Genomic DNA, 19,798 nt, shown 5'->3' with positions numbered 1-19,798 from the left:
TTTTGCTTGTGTCTGAGAAGTGCCATCACATCAAGCTTACATCGTAGTCACTCGAAGCGGACAATAAAAGACCTAGGTTTAAAGGTACTTGACCTGTATGTGCGATAAGCAGCTGCTATCTCAATGTCGAGTTTAAAATCATCTCCAATTATTTTAGACAGTAATTCTACTGCAAATTTCACTGGGCTTGAGCTTTCTTGTTTCTCAGGTATACCCTCAATTCTTATATTGTTTCTTCTGTGCCCATCTTCCAGGGCCGCAAGTCTGTCTCCAAGTTGTTTGCATTCGGAATTCGCAGCTGTGGCTTTTTCATCAGCGTTAGACGCCAATTGTTCCGCTGTTTCAACTCGAGCCGTGAATGCCTGCTTAACATCATCCAGCTGATCTGTAACGTCATTAATCTGGTCGGCAAGCATTTTCAGTTTGGATCTATTTTCTTCGATGTGTTCCTCTAATTTCTCCAACATGCCTTTAAAGTTCACGTCAAAACGTTTAAATAGACGTGTTTCCCGGTCTTTATTATCCTTTTTAATCTTGATGATATCCTTCTTAAGCTCATTCTTAAGCTCAATGTTAGATTTCTTAAGCTCATTCTTGTTATCCTTCTTAAGCTCATTTATGGCTGTAGCCATGGCAGTGGCCAGTGTAACGATCATCTCTTTCAGTTCAGTTTTCAATTCGGACAGTTCGCTTTGGATTTCGTGCTCCGCGAGTGAAAATGCAGGTCCTGTGCTGCGGGTTTGAGATGAGTAGATAAGAGCACATCCTGCAGGGCCTTTTCTAGTCTCAAATGATCCTCAGAAATCGGCGATCCAGCGCGACCTGTATCACTAGCACCTTCGTTCCCATTTTCACTCTCGACTGGAGACAATACAATGGAGCGGGGTCCCAGGAGATCTGCGCATTCGTCTGCCTGTTCCAGGTCAGTCTCCGAGAGGCCATACCTTGCACTCGGGCCAGATGTCTGTCCAGACTTTGAAGCGGCTTTAAGTTTCTTTTATGGTTCTTTCTGACTTTTCTTCTTGTTACTCATGCTTGTATATTGTAGTGGAAGTTCTTTGGTTGGGTTAAATACAGGATACCTCTAAATAATATGAAATACGTGGGAAAATAAAGCCGCTGCTAGCGGAGCTCTGCTTCAGACGTCCATCTCCTATAAACGGACGAGACCAAAATCATTGGCTTATTTTTCCTTATAGTGCCAAGCATTGTTAGCTGTCCCAACTTGAGTGAAGTAAAAAAGGTGTTGCATGTGACAATGTGGCCATTCAGTCCCTGTGTCATGTCCAGAGCAGCCCACTTGCTTTGATTTCTCTCAGGAGTTCATCCATCCAGCTTCCTCACGTTGACCTGTATGTTTCAGGCATATGATGAAGCAGCATCACAAGCAAACCAGAAGTTGATGCCATAATTTTCAGGTTTACATGGCATGTATTGCCTGAATGACACAAGTTGCTCGTCCACTATAATGTAGGCCCTGGGGTTGTAAAACAAGGGAAGGTGCTCCCCCCACTTGTCCTATGCTATCCTAATAGCAGCTAGCTTGTCTCTCAGCTGTTGAGCTGGTCTGGTGTCACAGTTATCAAAACGGATAACCTTGAAAATACAGTAATAATATAGATTGTCCGAGGCATTGTTGTCCGGAAAATGTCTCTGCCACTTTTTGCATCCCACTAGGATTCTGTAGATTCCCCTCAGAATCTTAAAACATCAGCCACAATAGCAATACCAATGCATTCATGCAAAAGGGTTTGATACACCATGATCTTCATATTCTGAAAATGTATCTTCTGAACTAGAGAGTCATCCTTTAAATCCTTTGGTCTCCTCCAAAACAATCAATAACTTCTCATACCCTGATCCAGGAAATTTGGGGGTGGCACATTTTATAACACTTCTTCTTTCGGCTGCTCCCGTTAGGGGTCACCACAGAGGATCATTTTCTTCCATATCGTTCTGTCCTCTGCATCTTGTTCTGTTACATGCATGTTCTCTCTCACCACATCCATAAAACTTCTCTTGGGCCTTCCTCTTTTTCTCTTGCCTGGCAGCTCTATCCTTAGCATCCTTCTCCCAATATACTCAGCATCTCTTCTCTTAACATGTCCAAACCAACGCAATCTCGCCTTTCTGACTTTGTCTCCCAACCGTCCAACTTGAGCTGACTCTCTAATGTACTCATTTCTAATCCTGTCCATCCTCGTCACCCCCCAATGCAAATCTTAGCATCTTTAACTCTGCCACCTCCAGCTCTGTCTCCTGCTTTCTGGTCAGTGCCACCGTCTCCAACCCATATACCATATGGGTTCCTGTAGACCTTCCCTTTCACTCTTGCTGATATCTGTCTGTCACAAATCACTCCTGCACTCTTCTCCACCCATTCCACCCTGCCTACACTCTCTTTTTCACCTCTCTTCCACAATCCCCATTACTGTGTACTGTTGATCCCAAGTATTTAAACTCATCCACCTTTGCCAACTCTACTCCTTGCATCCTCACCATTCCACTGACCTCCCTCTCATTTACACACATGTCTTGTTCCTACTGACCTTCATTCCTCTCCTCTCTAGAGCATATCTCCACCTCTCCAGGGTCTCCTCAACCTGTTCACTACTATCACTACAGATCACAATGTCATCAGCAAACATCATGGTCCACAGGGACTCCTGTCTAATCTCATCTGTCAACCTGTCCATCACCATTGCAAATAAGAAAGGGCTCAGAGCCAATCCCTGATGTAATCCCACCTCCACCTTGAATGCATCCATCGCTCCTACCGCAGACCTCACCACTGTCACACTTCCCTCGTACATATCCTGTATAACTCTCACATACTTCTCTGCCACTCCCAACTTCCTCATACAATACTACAGCTCCTCTCCAGGCACCCTGTCATATGCTTTCTCCAGGTCCACAAAGACACAGTGCAACTCCTTCTGGCCTTCTCTATACTTCTCCATCAACACCCCCAGAGCAAACATCGCATCTGTGGTGCTCTTTCTTGGCATGAAACCATACTGCTGCTCACTAACCATCACCTCACTTCTTAACCTAGCTTCCACTACTCTTTCCCATAACTTCATGCTGTGGCTCATCAATTTTATTCCCCTGTAGTTACTACAGTCCTGCCCATCCCCCTTATTCTTAAATATCAGCACCAGTACACATCTTCTCCACTCCTCAGGCATCCTATCACTTTCCAAGATTCCATTAAACAATCTGGTTAAAAACTCCACTGCCATCTCTCCTAAACATCTCCATGCTTCCACAGGTATGTCATCTGGACCAATGGCTTTTCCATTCTTTATCCTCTCCATAGCTGTCTTTACTTCCTCCTTGCTAATCCATTGCACTTCCTGATTCACTATCTCCACATAATCCAACCTCTTCTCTCTCTTGTTCTCTTCATTCAAAAGCCTTTCAAAGTACTCTTTCCATCTGCTCAACACACTCTCCTCGCTTGTGAGTACGTTTCCATCTTTATCCTTTATTACCCTAACCTGCTGCACATCTTTCCCAGCTCGGTCCCTCTGTCTAGCCAATCGGTACAGGTCCTTTTCTCCCTCTTTAGTGTCCAATCTCTCTTACAACTCATCATATGCTTTTTCTTTAGCCTTCACCACCTCTCTCTTCACCTTGCGCCTTATCTCCTTGTACTCTTGTCTACTTTCTGCATCTCTCTGACTATCCCACTTCTTCTTTGCCATGCTCTTCCTCTGTATACTCTCCTGTATTTTCTCATTCCACCACCAGGTTTCCTTTTCCTCTTTCCTCTGTCCAGATGTCACACCAAGCACCCTTCTTGCTGTCACCCTTACTACATCTGCTGTAGTTTCCCAACTGTCTGGTAACTCTTCACTGCCACCCAGTGCCTGTCTCACCTGCTCCCTAAACTCAACCTTGCAGTCTTCCTTTTTCAACTTCCACCATTTGATCCTTGGCTCTGCCCTCACTCTCTTCCTCTTCTTGATCTCCAACGTCATCCTACAGACCACCATCCTATGCTGCTTAACTACACTTTCCCCTGCCACTACTTTGCAGTTTTCAATCTCCTTCAGATTGACTCTTCTGCATAGTATGCAATCTACCTTTGTGCATTTTCCTCCACTCTTGTACGTCACCCTATGTTCCTCCCTCTTCTTAAAATACATATTCACCACAGCCATGTCCATCCTTTTGGTAAAATCCACTATCCTCTGACCTTCTTCATTCCTCTCCTTGACACCATACCTATCCATCAACTCCTCGTCTCCACTGTTCCCTTCACCAACATGCCCATTGAAATCCGCTCCAATCACCTTTCTGTCCCTTGGGTACACTGTTCATCGCTTCATCCAACTCACTCCAAAAATCTTCTTTCTCATCCACTGCACACCCAACTTGCGGTGCATATGCACTAACAACATTCATCATCACACCTCCAATTTCCAGCTTCATAATCATTACTCTGTCTGACACTCTTTTCACTTCCAAAACACTCTTGATATACTGTTCCTTCAGAATAACCCCTACTCCATTTCTCCTCCTATCCACACCATGATAGAACAATTTGAATCCACCTCTGATCCACCTGGCCTTACTCCCCTTCCATTTAGTCTCTTGCATGCACAATATATCAACCTTCCTTCTCTCCATCATATCTGCTAACTCTCTCCCCTTACCAGTCATACTGCCAATATTTAAAGTTCCTACCCTCAGTTCCACTCTCTTTACCTTTCTCCTCTCCTCCTGCCTCCGGAGATGTCCCCCCCCCCCCCCCCTTCTTCTCCTTCTTCTTCTTTGGCCAACAGTAGCCCAATTTCCGCCAGCACCCTGTTGGCTAACAGTACTGGTGGCGGTCGTTGTTAACCTGGGGCTCGACCGATTGATTTGGCAAAGTTTTACACCAGATGCCCTTCCTGACGTAACCCTCTCCATTTATCCGGGCTTAGGACCGGCATGAAGAAACACATTGGTTTGTGCATCCCCTGCGGCTGGGTTGGCACATTTTATAACACTGCAATTACAAACGTTTCTCTAATAACCAATTAGCATTTAAATATGACTATTTAGGATAAGCTAAGAGAGTTTACCATTAAGACACTTAAAGGAATGTCTGCAGAACATGAGCCTTTGCAGTTACATGTGAATACAAAATTTTAAATCAGTCATTTCAAGCAGTAATAGATATTAGCAACACTAGTAATGTCTTTGCTGTATTCTTAAAACAATGTAATGATATCCAAAGTTCAATATGGTGTCCCGCAGGGCTCAGTACTGGGACCTTTATTGTTTTCACTTTACATGCTTCCACTGGGATCTCACATTAGGAAACATAATGTTAATTTTCACTCATATGCAGATGACACCCAGTTATACCTTTCATTTAAATCAAATGAAGTTTCTCCAATGTTGTCTTTAATTAGTTGTGTTAGTGAATTAAAGGAGTGGATGAATGAGAACTACTTGTCTTTAAACACAGATAAAACAGAGATGTTAATTGTTGGAGGGAATGACGCTGATCATAACAATATTTTGTCATCATTTAACTCAGTTGGAATCCCCATTAATTATACTGAATCAGCCCACAATCTAGGAGTTATCTTTGACTCTAGCATGTCATTTAAAGTGCATATTACAAAGTTGTCCGAACCATGTTTCTTCCACTGCGGTGGGTTGGCACCCTGCCCAGGATTGGTTCCCTGCCTTGTGCCCTGTGTTGGCTGGGATTGGCTCCAGCAGACCCCTGTGACCCTGTGTTCGGATTCAGCGGGTTGGAAAATGGATGGATGGATGTTTCTTCCATCTTAAAAATGTTAGGAAATTAAGGCCCTTTCTAAATAAACAGGATTCTGAGAAAATAATTCATGCATTTATCTCTAATAGGATTGACTACTTCAATGCGGTGTTCACTGGATGTTCAAACTGTTCTCTATACAGCCTCCAGTTAATCCAAAATGCGGCTGCAAGAATTATTACAAGAACAAGAAAATACGAACACATAACTCCAGTTCTTAAATCCTTACACTGGCTCCCGGTTAAGTTTAGGGCAGATTTCAAAATCCTCCTTTTAACATATAAAGCATTAAATGGCCAAGGTCTGGCTTACTTGTCGGAACTTATCATGACTTACAAACCAGAGCGCACATTAAGATCTCAAGATGCCGGTCTGCTTATGATTCCAAGGATTAATAAAATAACAATGGGAGGTCGAGCTTTTAGTTACAGGGCCCCTAAACTGTGAAATGGTCTGCCTGCTACTATAAGAGATGCCCCTTTGGTCTCAGCTTTTAAATCCCGGCTGAAGACTCACTACTTCAGTTTAGCATATCCTGACTAGAGCTGCTGGTTAACTGTACAGAGTGCATGCATCTCTGTTGTTAGTCATTAGCACTAAAACATAAGTAACATGATAGTTATAATTGGATACTAACCCTCACCTATTCTGTTTCTCTTCTCGGTACTCAAAAGTGACACTTGGTGCCACGGCCCACCTGTCAAGTTGTTTTGCCTGCCTAAGGTAGTCATCCCTGATGGAGGATCGCAGGAATCATGGGAAGGAGGGGTCCTTTCATCGGATTGGCTGGCCCAGCGCTGTTTCAGCCATGGAATGGCCAAATGGGGGAGGCAGCTTGATGGATCAGGTCTCCAGGGCTCTAAATATATCCAAATATTCTTATGTGATATCAACTACTGTTAAATTCTATTCTATACTTCTAAAATTTTTATTTTTATACTGTATTGAGGATTTGTTCTGTTCTGTGTATTGTATTGTATTGACCCCCTTCTTTTGACACCCACTGCACGCCCAACCTACCTGGAAAGGGGTCTCTCTTTGAACTGCCTTTCCCAAGGTTTCTTCCATTTTTCCCTACAAGGTTTTTTTTGGGGGGTGTTTTTCCTTGTCTTCTTAGAGAGTCAAGGCTGGGGGGCTGTCAAGAGGCAGGGCCTGTTAAAGCCCATTGCGGCACTTCTTGTGTGATTTTGGGCTATACAAAAATAAATTGTATTGTATTGTATTGTATTGTATTGTATTGTATTGTATTATATATCCTGATAAAAAAGTTAGCAACTTCTATCAAAGATATGACAATTTCTGCAAATGTCCAATGTTTGACTGAAAGTGTATATAACAAAAGTGAGCTGCAGGACAGTCTCAGGACAGTCAATCACCTACTAAATGCTTCTGTACAAGCTAGAATGCTACTTTCCCATCACCTGAGTTAGTTCAAAGGTTCTTTGGTTGGATACTGAATCAAAGACAGAAAACAAACAAACTGCTACACTTCAAGATATTTTAATTACCTGCAATAGTAGGGTATTAAAATTAAGAAACAGGCTGCTTTCAATACTTTCTACTCAGAGGTGTCTGGCAATAAATACCAGAAGTCACCTGATAGTCTGCTGTTACCTAGCAACCGAAAATGTGTGAATTCAAACATGACGCACACTTCAGAATTTACATGGGCAAACAGTGCAAAGTAAGTGGCTCCTGATTTGATAGGAGTGCTCATCCTGCTAAAATACATCCTTCATTTTATTAATTCCCTTACTGAACTGACAGTGTCCATTAATCTCCTTGTGTCTATTAACTTATATGTGATTTTTTTAGAATAGACATGTAATTTCTGGTCTGCTATTTAAGAAAGAGGTGGCAATACAGTTGTTAGTAACTATTGGAGAGAGGTTTTGATTGTTAATAAACATCAGCTTGTACTCTTTTCCAGATGTCCCTCTAGTTCGGTTACAATAGAAACCTGTAAATTTAATTATTGAGCCTCGTTTGTTCCTGGAAATCCATTTGCTATATTTAGATGGTGAGGAATATGGATACTAATAATAAAAAAATACCATTTTTTGGTTACTAATAAGCATATACACATTATTTTATGGTGGAAAAAATCCACAACACTCAGAATAATCTTAAATATAAAACATCATAAAGAACATTATTCTGAGCTTAGAAATATAACTTATAACATACCATAACCTTCTCAAACATGTTTAATCTGTTTCAGGGTCAGGTCATTTGAGGGGGCTACTCCATCTGCACTAGACGCATATCAGAAAGCACTTGTCATCAAATTCTGATACAAAATAATTATATTAATTGTCAGCAAGTATCATCTTACTACACAATAAATTATCCATCCATCCATCCATCCATCCATCCATCCATCCATCCATCCATCCATCCATCCATCCATCCATCCATCTATCCATCCATCCATCCATCCATCCATCCATCCACCTTTCAAACCTATCTATCCAGAGCAGGGTCACAGAAAAACTGTAACCTGTCCAGCAAGCATCGGACTCAAGATAGGAACAATCCCTGGAGATAATAGGCTATGATACTGGTAATAGGCTATAGAAATATTTATCCTTGGGATGCTGATTAAATAAAAAATAAAATAACAAGATATGAAGATATGATATAATATACTAAGAATCAAATTCAAACATTCAAACAAACTTTGCATTTATTATTAGAAGAACATTATGTGGCACAAAGACTTGACAAAGCAAGAGAAGGGAGTGCTGGAAATCTGTTTGTGGAAAGTGAAAGAGAAAGAATTAGACAAAGCTCAAAGTGATGAATTGCATTTATCAATTATTCTACATTTCCTTGAATGTGAAAGGTTTTTCAAGATAAAATGATGAGCACAAAATCACCTTAAAAGGCAGTAATGCACAATTGCACTGTATACCGTAAAGTTCAGGAGCATCTTCTTATTTTTGAACTATTCAGAATGATTCCCATTTGGATTTGAGGCATATATGAATAGTTTGGATATCTGGGGAGGGTGTTGTTAAACTGAAACGTAGCAAATACTGTACATTTTATTAAGATAAGTGAATATTCAGATGCCAAATGTTCTTAAGGACTTTAAAGTTTATTGAGCGATTATGATTAATAATATATGATAGATACAATTGATGTCAGATGTATAATTTGTTTTTCAATTAATTACATTAAAAATGTGAAAAAAGTAAATTAATGTATTGACATGCTAAACTGTCTTCTACAGGAAAAAAGGAAAATAAATGTAATTTTGATCAGTTTAACAACAGAAGCTTAAAAATAACATCTACTGTATTGTAACAATTTTAGTATGAATAAAATTCAGAAAATGAATGGATGGTCCATGTGTTTCACCAGAGGGATTACAGTACTGTATTTACTACTGCAATATTTATTCCAAAATAGGCTGTATTCACTTTTGACAAAAGCCAATGTGCAAGAAGTGACACATTAGCAAGGCAAAACACTGTTTTGGTTGAATAAATAAATAAATAAATATTTATACATGTGTGTTTGGCCTTTAATTCGATCATCTGCTGCTAAGTAATTAAACAAAACAAGACAAAAATACAATATTTTGAAATTTACAGCAGTAGGTTGTGTCAGATGTCATTTATGTTAAAGGCACTGCTCTATCACAGTGAACACTTGCCATATTTAAAATAGTGGTTAATGTTAAGGAAAATAAAGCTTTACAAATGTTTACTATGTCATAATAGTTCAGATGCAGGTAGTAGCTTCAAGCATTATCAGTTTTTTCAAAGTATTGGGCTCCTAGATAATCTGAGGCAACACTAGGAATGACAATTCACAATTACATTTTTAGACCATGTAGGAAATCAACCTTTGGAAAAAATACACTCACGTAAATGTATGCAAAACATACTCTAATGCATTTCAGGACTGACACATATACCTCAACTCACATTATTGAAAATATATTCTGATCAAGACTCAAATTGTCAATGTTATTGTTGCTACTATTGTTGCTGTACCTCTTTTGATCATAGAACATCTCATCCCAAACCATAGGATAAAATTTTCACTTATGTTTCTCATTGAATTCTCTGACCCTTTACTCTCCAAATAGGTTGGGATCAATTGTCAGATCTGACTTGAATGCACTGTCTGTCTAACTAATTTTTACACTTTATAAAACCAATAAAAAAATCTAAAACAAAGGATCCTGATCCTTATAATAACGAGAGCTAAAAATCAGCATGTAATGTTTTCTGTAGGATTAACTTTGAATATTGTACAATTTGAAAACAACTTTTGGCACTATGCATTACTAAATTTCTACATTCATTCTCACACCTGCTTAATCCAGTTCAGGGTCAAAGGAAACAAGAGTGTACATATCAGAGTATAACGCTGGAAACAGTCCAGGACAGACTTTCCATTGATTACAAGTTAATCTAACTTGCACATTTTTGAGTCTGTGTGAAAAAAAACTCACTGAGATATGAGGAGAACATGCAAGCTCTACACAGACAATGGTCAGATGTGTGCATTGTGGGTCTAGAAAATGTCAGCTCTAACTAAAGCACTGGTGTGCACTAACTCTGTAGCTAGAAAAAAATATTGAAGAAATGGTTTAGTAATTTTGAGATGTGAATGTGCTTACTAAGTAGTAGTTTTGGCTTCAACACAGAAAATAAAGTCTTGAACAGATAAAAATACATATACAAGGCTATAGTAGAATGCATTAAAGTATGAAAGGCTTCAAACTTAAGCCATCAAAAGAGAGGTACATAAACTAACTAAATAATTTGTTCAGCCATTCAAGGTATTCCTTTTCAGCCAAGATGCTAAGGTAGAAGTTCAGATTATAAAATGACCCAGTAATTAGTAATTTTCATTTATTTTTATAAGTCCATATGTGATGGGTGATGGTTTGATATAAAGTGTGTGTGTGTATGTATGTTTTGACTGAAAATAAAGTTGCACTGCAAATGTGCGGTGCCTTTTTATTAACTTGACTAATCTAAGAACCTTTTGTTAATATTTTCTTTTCCTCATGGTTACTAAGTAAATCAGCTAGTGCACTTTATGTACTGGCATTTCATAAAGTGGAAATACTGTTTCAAGAATTATTTGAAGCATTTGAAGTATGTATTTTAGATGATCCATGAATAAAAATCAAGTTGGCAGAAATCTCTGAAACAACCCAGATGCACTTGAAAATGTACTATATCTGTTAATCTGAGGTACTAGGGTGTTGTACCGTGTTAGCCATTATGAATGTAGAGAAAAGCCAAGCAAAATGACACCTTTTATTGGCTAACTAAAAAGATTACAATATGCAAGCTTTCGAGGAAACTCAGGCCTGAGTTGCCTCGAAAGCTTGCATATTGTAATCTTTTTAGTTAGCCAATAAAAGGTGTCATTTTGCTTGGCTTTTCTCTGTTATTCTGAGGAAAGATCTTCTTATATAATATGCTACCGTGGCTGTTCGTTTGTCTGTCCAGGAATTTAAATCACCTGTAGCCAGCAAACCGTTTGAACTATTGACCTGAAATTTGGTACACATACACTATACCACGTGACATCTACTATCCGCTTTTGGGGTGATGATTGACCTCCAAGGTTATTCCTCTTTTTATTTTTATTTTATTTTATTGTAGAATCAACTCTCGGCAGTGGCCAGCAGGGTGGCGGTGTGGCGCATGTGTATGGGCGCCGTTCTCATTACTATCACTTTCGCTGTCACTTCCCCTACCTCTTCATATCTTAAATCATTCTTGAGGCAGATTGAAGACTTAAGTGCCTGCTGAAGTGAAAAATTAAGGAAAATGTACTAAGTAATTGCAACACAAACACTGACTTAATCAGTTTTAACGCAAAAAGATGCCGACAAAGGAAAAGAAGCAGTGGGCCGCTAGGGTGGAGAAAAGAAGAGCTGCTCAGGAAGCAGCAAAGGCATCAACCTCTGAGCAAACGAATGGTGAACATACAGAGAAAGAGGATGAAAAATAGGAATGCTCAAGTCAAGTGTATTCACTGCATGTTATCGTGTAGTGCGCCGTTACTGGTATAGGTATGATGGTGTAGCACATTTCAAGTGGTTTATTTACTAAAGTAAATTAAACTACAAGACAATACTTTTTTGTAAAATGTCTTCATTTTTGTGCATTTGAATATAAAATATATGAACTACTGCAATTTAATTTCCTGCTCTGACTTAACCCACATAAAAATTGTTAGATTTGACTTGTCTGTTGTGAATGTGTTTAAGATTAGTCCTAAGTTGTATTTATGCCTATAGCAAAACTGATTTTAAATAGGAACTTTTTACATACAGTATGAATGGGAAGTTATAAAGCAGTGGAGTATTTCAGTTTCTGTTGCTTAGGTTTTTCATTTAAGCACACATAGAGACAGCACGAACACTTCTAAAGCAGGGGTTCTAAGTTCAGTCTTGGAAGGCCACAGTGGCTGCAGGTTTTTTTATTCCAGCCCAATTGGTTAATTAGAAGCTGATATTTATTGCTGCTGAAGCAGCTATGGCTCAATCACTGTTTTTATGGTTCATTTTAGTTGTCTTTCTTATTAAGATTCCTAAACCTTAATTGCTTCTTTTTGTCTTAAACAGATGTATTCTTTCTTTCAATGCTTCACTTTTTCTTAACCAGCTGCCAGTTAGCAATGAGATGGAAATGAAAAAGGAGTCAGCAGCTCACCTCTGTGATGATCCCTTTTACTTGTGTGTGTGTATGCATGTGCGTGTGATGAAATATCTGATTTACTGTAATAACATATTTAGAAATGAGCTGAGAATTACTTATCTGCTCCTTGCCTCAAACCATTTCAGTAATACTCCTACAAAGGAAAAATCTACAATTTTAAGATTGACCTAACATGGGAGAATGAAAACACTAAGAAGCCATAAAATTAGATAACAACTTTCATATCAGAAAGAATTGGACTTGAACAAAAACCGGAAGCTACTGTGGTTCTTCAGGACTGAACCTGGGGACCACTGTTCTAAAGCACTTAAAAGGACAGCAAGTGGTCTCTTCATGACATCAACCTGATGTGCAGTCTTTTGAAACTCGAGGAATGTTTTCTAGATTAGCTTAAATTCTGATTTTTGCTCATTTGTACAATAGGCTAATATCATAACAAATTCATATATGAAAGATTCTCGTGAATGTTTCAATATGAAACTGAAAAATAAAATATTAAAATACAGTATATTTTACTGGATATTAGGCTATTTTTTCCTTATGATAAGAAAAATATTTTCATAAAAATATTGAGAATTTATTCCAGGTAAACATTTCAAGAAATAATTAAAAACCCATTGCATAAATCCCCATAGATTTATTATTTGCTTCATTAGAACAGAAATTCTCTGCCTTGTCCAGATACATTTAAAAAGTAATATTTTTGTCTGCTGTCTAGGTGTCATAGATAGATAGATAGATAGATAGATAGATAGATAGACTGTATTTGTACCTGAGTGGAAATTAAAACAAATAACTGTGAAGAACATTATAACATTTTGAGAGAGAGGCAGAAAGATTCTTTTTTTGTGTTTTGTACAGATGTACATACAAAATTTTACTGAATCTGTTCAGTCAGGTAGATGAAACATAATAGAGGTCCCACATAATATGACAAAACAAGTGCAAAACAGTACAAATACATCCAGCCATCCATCCATCCGAACACAGGGTCACGGGGGTCTGCTGGAGCCAATCCCAGCCAACACAGGGCACAAGGCAGGAACCAATCCCGGACAGGGTGCCAACCCACCGCAGGACACAAATACACAACATAATAATTACATTACTAGGCACCATATTATTGGATGTTAAATGTATGTTATTGTACAGTTTATTTATTCTAATTATGATATACATTATTGGGAAAACCGGCTGCAGAGGAGTAAAAACTGTTCTTGAACCAAGAGGTGAAAGCTTTGATACTGCCATACTTAATGCCTGACCTTATTTTGTGAAACTGACTGTGCCCATGGTGAGCAGAGTGACGCGGAGTCCTATTTCTTCAGCGTTTGGTATATGTGTAATGTAAAGAGTATAGCCAGTGATATACTCTGCCAGCTTCCTTTATAGTGACCACTTTTCCTGAGCTGTGCTGTTCCCATACCAGATAGATAGATAGATAGATAGATAGATAGATAGATAGATAGATAGATAGATAGATAGATAGATAGATAGATAGATAGATAGATAGATAGATAGATACTTTATTAATCCCAAGGGGAAATTCACATACTCCAGCAGCAGCATACTGATACAAAAAAAAAATTAAATTAAAGATTGATAACAATGCAGGTAAAAACAGACAATAACTTTGTATAATGTTAACGTTTACCCCCCCGGGTGGAATTGAAGAGTCGCATAGTCTGGGGGAGGCACGATCTTCACCGTCTGTCAGTGGAGCAGGACAGTGACAGCAGTCTATCGCTGAAGCTGCTCTTCTGTCTGGAGATGACACTGTTTAGTGGATGCAGTGGATTCTCCATGATTGACAGAAGCCTGCTCAGTGCCCGTTGCTCTGCCACGGATGTCAAACTGTCCAGCTCCATGCCAACAATAGAGCCTGCCTTCCTCACCAGTTTGTCCAGGCGTGAGGCGTCCTTCTTCTTAATGCTGCCTCCCCAGCACACCACTGCGTAGAAGAGGGCGCTCGCCACAACCGTCTGATAGAACATCTGCAGCATCTTATTGCAGATGTTGAAGGACGCCAGCCTTCTAAGGAAGTATAACCGGCTCTGTCCTTTCTTACACAGAGAATCAGTATTGGCAGTCCAGTCTAATTTATCATCCAGCTGCACTCCCAGGTATTTATAGGTCTGCACCCTCTGTACACAGTCACCTCTGATGATCACGGGGTCCATGAGGGGTCTGGGCCTCCTAAAATCCACCACCAGCTCCTTGGTTTTGCTGGTGTTCAGTTGTAGGTGGTTTGAGTCGCACCATTTAGCAAAGTCCTTGATTAGGTCCCTATACTCCTCCTCCTGCCCACTCCTGATGCAGCCCACGATAGCAGTGTCATCAGCGAACTTTTGCACGTGGCAGGACTCCGAGTTGTATTGGAAGTCTGATGTATATAGGCTGAACAGGACCGGAGAAAGTACAGTCCCCTGTGGCGCTCCTGTGTTGCTGACCACAATATCAGACGTGCAGTTCCCAAGACGCACATACTGAGGTCTGTCTTTAAGATAGTCCACGATCCATGCCACCAGGTATGAATCTACTCCCATTTCTATCAGCTTGTCCCTAAGGAGCAGAGGTTGGATGGTGTTGAAGGCGTTAGAGAAGTCTAGAAACATAATTCTTACAGCACCACTGCCTCTGTCCAAGTGGGAGAGGGATTGGTGTAGCATATAGATGATGGCATCCTCCGCTCCCACCTTCTCCTGATATGCAAACTGCAGAGGGTCGAGGGCGTGTTGAACCTGTGGCCTCAGGTGGTGAAGCAGCAGCCTCTCCATGGTCTTCATCACGTGTGACGTCAGAGCAACAGGCCGGAAGTCATTCAGCTCACTAGGACGTGATACCTTTGGGACTGGGGTGATGCAAGATGTTTTCCAAAGCCTCGGGACTCTCCCCTGTTCCAGGCTCAGGTTGAAGATGCGCTGTAGAGGACCCCCCAGCTCCGATGCACAGACCTTCAGCAGTCGTGGCGATACTCCATCTGGACCCGCTGCTTTGCTGGTACTAAGTCTCCTCAGCTCTCTGCTCACCTGCGCTGTTGTAATTGTGGGTGGGGATGTCTCTCCTATGCTGGTATCAGCAGAAGGATGTGTGGAGGGTGCAGTACTCCGAGGTGAGAGTGAGAGTGGGTTAGGGTGGTCAAACCTGTTAAAGAAGCTGTTCATTTGGTTTGCTCTCTTCACGTCTCTCTCGATGGTGGCACCCCGCTTCGAGCTGCAGCCAGTGATGATCTTCATCCCATCCCACACTTCCTTCATGCTGTTATTCTGCAACTTCTGCTCCAGCTTTCTCCTGTACTGCTCCTTTGCCGCCCTGAGCTGGACTCTAAGTTCCTTCTGCACGCGCTTGAGCTCATGCTGATCACCACCTTTAAAAGCCCTTTTCTTCTGGTTCAATAGGCCCTTGATGTCACTTGTAATCCATGGCTTGTTGTTAGCATAGCAGCATACAGTTCTTACTGGAACTACAATGTCCATACAGAAGTTGATGTAGTCAGTAGTGCAGTCAACAACCTCCTCAATGTTCTCACTATGTGATCCCTGCAGGATATCCCAGTCTGTAGTTCCAAAGCATTCTCTCAGAGCCTTCTCTGCCTCAGGGGACCACTTCCTGAATGAGCGTGTGGTTGTAGGTAGGACCCTCACTCTTGGTTTGTAGTGAGGCTGAAGCAGAACCAGGTTATGATCTGTTTTCCCAAGCACAGGCAGCGGGGTGGCGCTGTATGCGTCTTTAACATTTGCATACAGTACATCAATAGTCTTATTTCCCTGGGTGTTGTCCAGCGTCACATGGTTAAAGTCTTCAGCAATTAGCACAAGCGCCTCAGGGTGCTGCGTTTGTAACTTAGCAACAGCTGAGTGGATGATGTCACTCGCTATCTCCACGTTCGCCCGAGGAGGGATGTAAACAATAACAACAATGACATGTCCAAACTCCCTGGGCAAGTAATAGGGACGCAGACTTACGGCCAACAGTTCGATGTCCCTGCAGCAAGTGGAGACTTTGACGTTAACATGTCCAGAGTTACACCACCGTGTATTAACATAGAGAGTGAGTCCTCCTCCTTTGTGCTTCCCGCAGGTACTTGCATCTCTGTCCGGTCTAACTGTGCTAAACCCGGGTAGCTCCACGTTAGCATCTGGGATGGTGGTAGTTAGTCACGTTTCGCAAAAGCACAACAAACTGCATTCTCTGCAGGTTCTGACATTTTTCACCAGCGCAGCCAGTTCATCGATCTTATTTGATAGTGAGTTCACATTTCCCATGATCACAGAAGGCACCGAAGGCTTAAAACGCCACTTTCACGCTTCATTTTTATCTTAGTACTGGGTCTGCTGCCACGATACCGCCTTCTTACCTCATCGGGTAAATAGGGAACCACACCGGCACTGGCATTTGTTCTCAGCGCTTGAAGTTGAGTACTTGAATAGACAAGTCTCGGCGTGTAAAAATCCATGCCCACTTTGTAAAAGTAAAAGTAAGTGTGTCCAGGGAACGAATCCACATAAAATAAAGTGATGGGAGTGATTGTGATCCTTCCTGCCAGTATACTCTCAACAGTGCTGCAGTAGAAGTTCACCAGTAATTGTTTTCGCATACCACACTTCCACAATCATCTGCTGTGCTTTTTTAATGATGGCAGTGGTGTTTTGTCACCAATTTAGTTTTCTCTGAGATGTGGAGACTGAGAAATTTGAAACCATCCACTTTCTCCACCATTGCCCCATCAATGCAGACTGTTGAGTGGTTCACCTATCCCCTCCAGAAGTCCAGAATCATTTCCTTAGTTTTGTTTATTTTCCATGTGAGGTTGTTGATGTTACACCAGTCAGCTGAACTCCTAATCTCCTGGAGGTATTCTGTCTCATTGTGGCTCATAATGAATACTACCTGTTAAAAAGTCCAGTATGCAGTTATGGGTGGAGTTGGGCAGGCACAGTTCTCTGAGTTTTGCAACCGGTTTGGATGGAACAATGGAATTACATGCTGAGCTGAGCATCCTAATGTACAGGTTCTGACTATCCAGAAGTTGCAGAGCAGTGTGCAGGGTCTGTGATATAGCATCATCTACAAATCTCTTTGGCTGGTACTGTAGAGAGTCCAGAAAGGCAGGAATAATCTTGTTGATATATGACATCATAAGCTTTAATAGATACAGTGCCCTCCACTATTATTGGCAACCCTTGTAAAAATTACTAAGAATGGTTAGAAAAATCACTGTTTGCTGAAGAACCATTATCTTGCACTGAAAAAATGAGAAACAATCTGACTTTTAAGTTCATAGTTCATGAAATAAGTTCATTTAAAGAAAAACAAAGGCCTCATGAAGAAATAAATATTTTTAATAAAAACACATGTGCCACAATTGTTGGCACCCTACATTTAGTACAATATAACAGCACTGAGTCGTCTCTTGTAACCTTTTATAAAGTTGGAAAATACAGAGCATGGCATCTGAGACCATTCTTCTTTACATAATCTCTCCAGATCATCCAGGGTCCTCGGCCCTCTCCTGTGTACTCTCCTCTTCAGCTCACTCCACAGGTTTTCAATAGGGTTCAGGTCAGGGCACTGAGATTTTGTGGTCAGTTTACCATTGTAGGGTTGATTTAGACATGTGTTTCGGATCGTTATCCTGTTGGAAGATCCAATGATGACTCACTTTTAGTTTCCAGGCGGAGGCAACCAGGTTTTGATTTAAAATCTTTTGATATTTCATGGAATCCATGATGCCATGTACTCTAACAATGTTTTCAGGGCCTTTGGAGGAAACCTCCACCATATTTCACAGTTGGGACAAGGTTCTTTTCGTTATAGCCATCCTTCTTTTTACACCAAATCCACTTTATGTGTTTATTGCCAAAAAGTCCAGTTTTTGTTTCATCAGACCATAGAACACGGTTCCAGTCAAAGTTGTAGTAGCGTTTTACAAACTCTAGTCACTTACGTTTGTGGATAACTGACAGAAAAGGCTTCTTTTTGGCATACCTTCCTGTTGGCATGGAGATGCTGTCTGATGGTGGTTCTGGAGACTTGATAACCCCAGAATTTCACTTTCTCTTGCAATTCCCCAACAGTGATCATTGGAGATATTATTGCCTTTCTTACCATCCTTCTCACTTTACGTGGGGGTAAAATAAACTTGGGTCCTCTTTGAGGCAAGTTCGTCACAGTTCCAGTTGATGTCCACTTTTTTATTATTGCCCTAACTGTAGAAATGGGCATTTTCAGGCGAATAACTATCTTTTTAGAACCATTCCCTGAGTTATGCAGGGCAACACAGTTCTCCCATATTTGGATTGAATGTTCTTTTTTCTTTGCCATGATGGTGGCTGGCTAAGGAAATTTGGTTGTGTGTCTCCTTACATTTGTATCCCAGTTCATCAGGAAGTCATTGATTTCAGCTGGAAAGTTCCTATACACTCCAATGAACTTAACAATGTCCGATTGAAATAGGAAACATGCTTCAGTTACATTGCTTCACATTAGTTTTGTTTTTCTTTGAATGAACTTATTTCAATTAAAACTCAAATGTTTCTCATTTTTTCAATGCAAGATGACGGTTCTTTAGCAAACAGTGATTTTTTTCTAACCCTTCTTATTAATTTTTACAAGGGATGCCAATAATAGTGGAGGGCACTGTATTTCACGGCCACATAGATGTGGGAAACTGGGTGGTAATAATTTAGATATACAACTCTGGGCCTTTTGGGCATGGGAACAATGGTGGTCATTTTGAAAACCTATTGGGATGAACTGAAACTTTGCAAAGGTTAACCCTCTGGAATGTTTTACAAACTTCTCGCTCAGATCTTGAAGAGTGTAATCACCTGTAAACCTAGTAGGTTTTGGCTTTCAATAATATTTTAAGATAGTTGAGAGTGAGGCATCGGCAGTGAGAGTATCTATCATGGAGCTGTTGTAATTTGTTAAAGTCTGCAAACCTTGTAACATGCACATAGAATCAGCACTGTTGTACTGTTGTTCAAATTTGGTATTATGGGCCCTTTTAGCTCGCCTAATAGCTTATTCTTACGCATATCTTGATAATCTGTACAGTTCTTTATCACCAGTGAGAAAGCCATTTCTCTACTCTCTTAGTCTATCACGTATATCTCTTTTGAACTACGGTTTTTGATAGGAAAAGCCATATTAGTTTAGTTGACACACAGTTACTGTATTTGTGCAGATTGTGATACAGTCTGTCACAGCCTCTGTGTGCCCCCTAATGTCTGTAGCTGCTCCCTCAAGCAATTCCCAAACTTTGCCTCAACAAATTCACTTTCAGCAATGTAAAATGGAAAACAGGTTTCACCTTTCTCCA

This window comes from Erpetoichthys calabaricus, chromosome 4 (genome assembly GCF_900747795.2).
Source record: "Erpetoichthys calabaricus chromosome 4, fErpCal1.3, whole genome shotgun sequence".
NCBI lineage: Eukaryota > Metazoa > Chordata > Cladistia > Polypteriformes > Polypteridae > Erpetoichthys > Erpetoichthys calabaricus.
The sequence above is the reverse complement of the archived record's forward strand: the minus strand, read 5'-3'. Positions refer to the sequence as shown.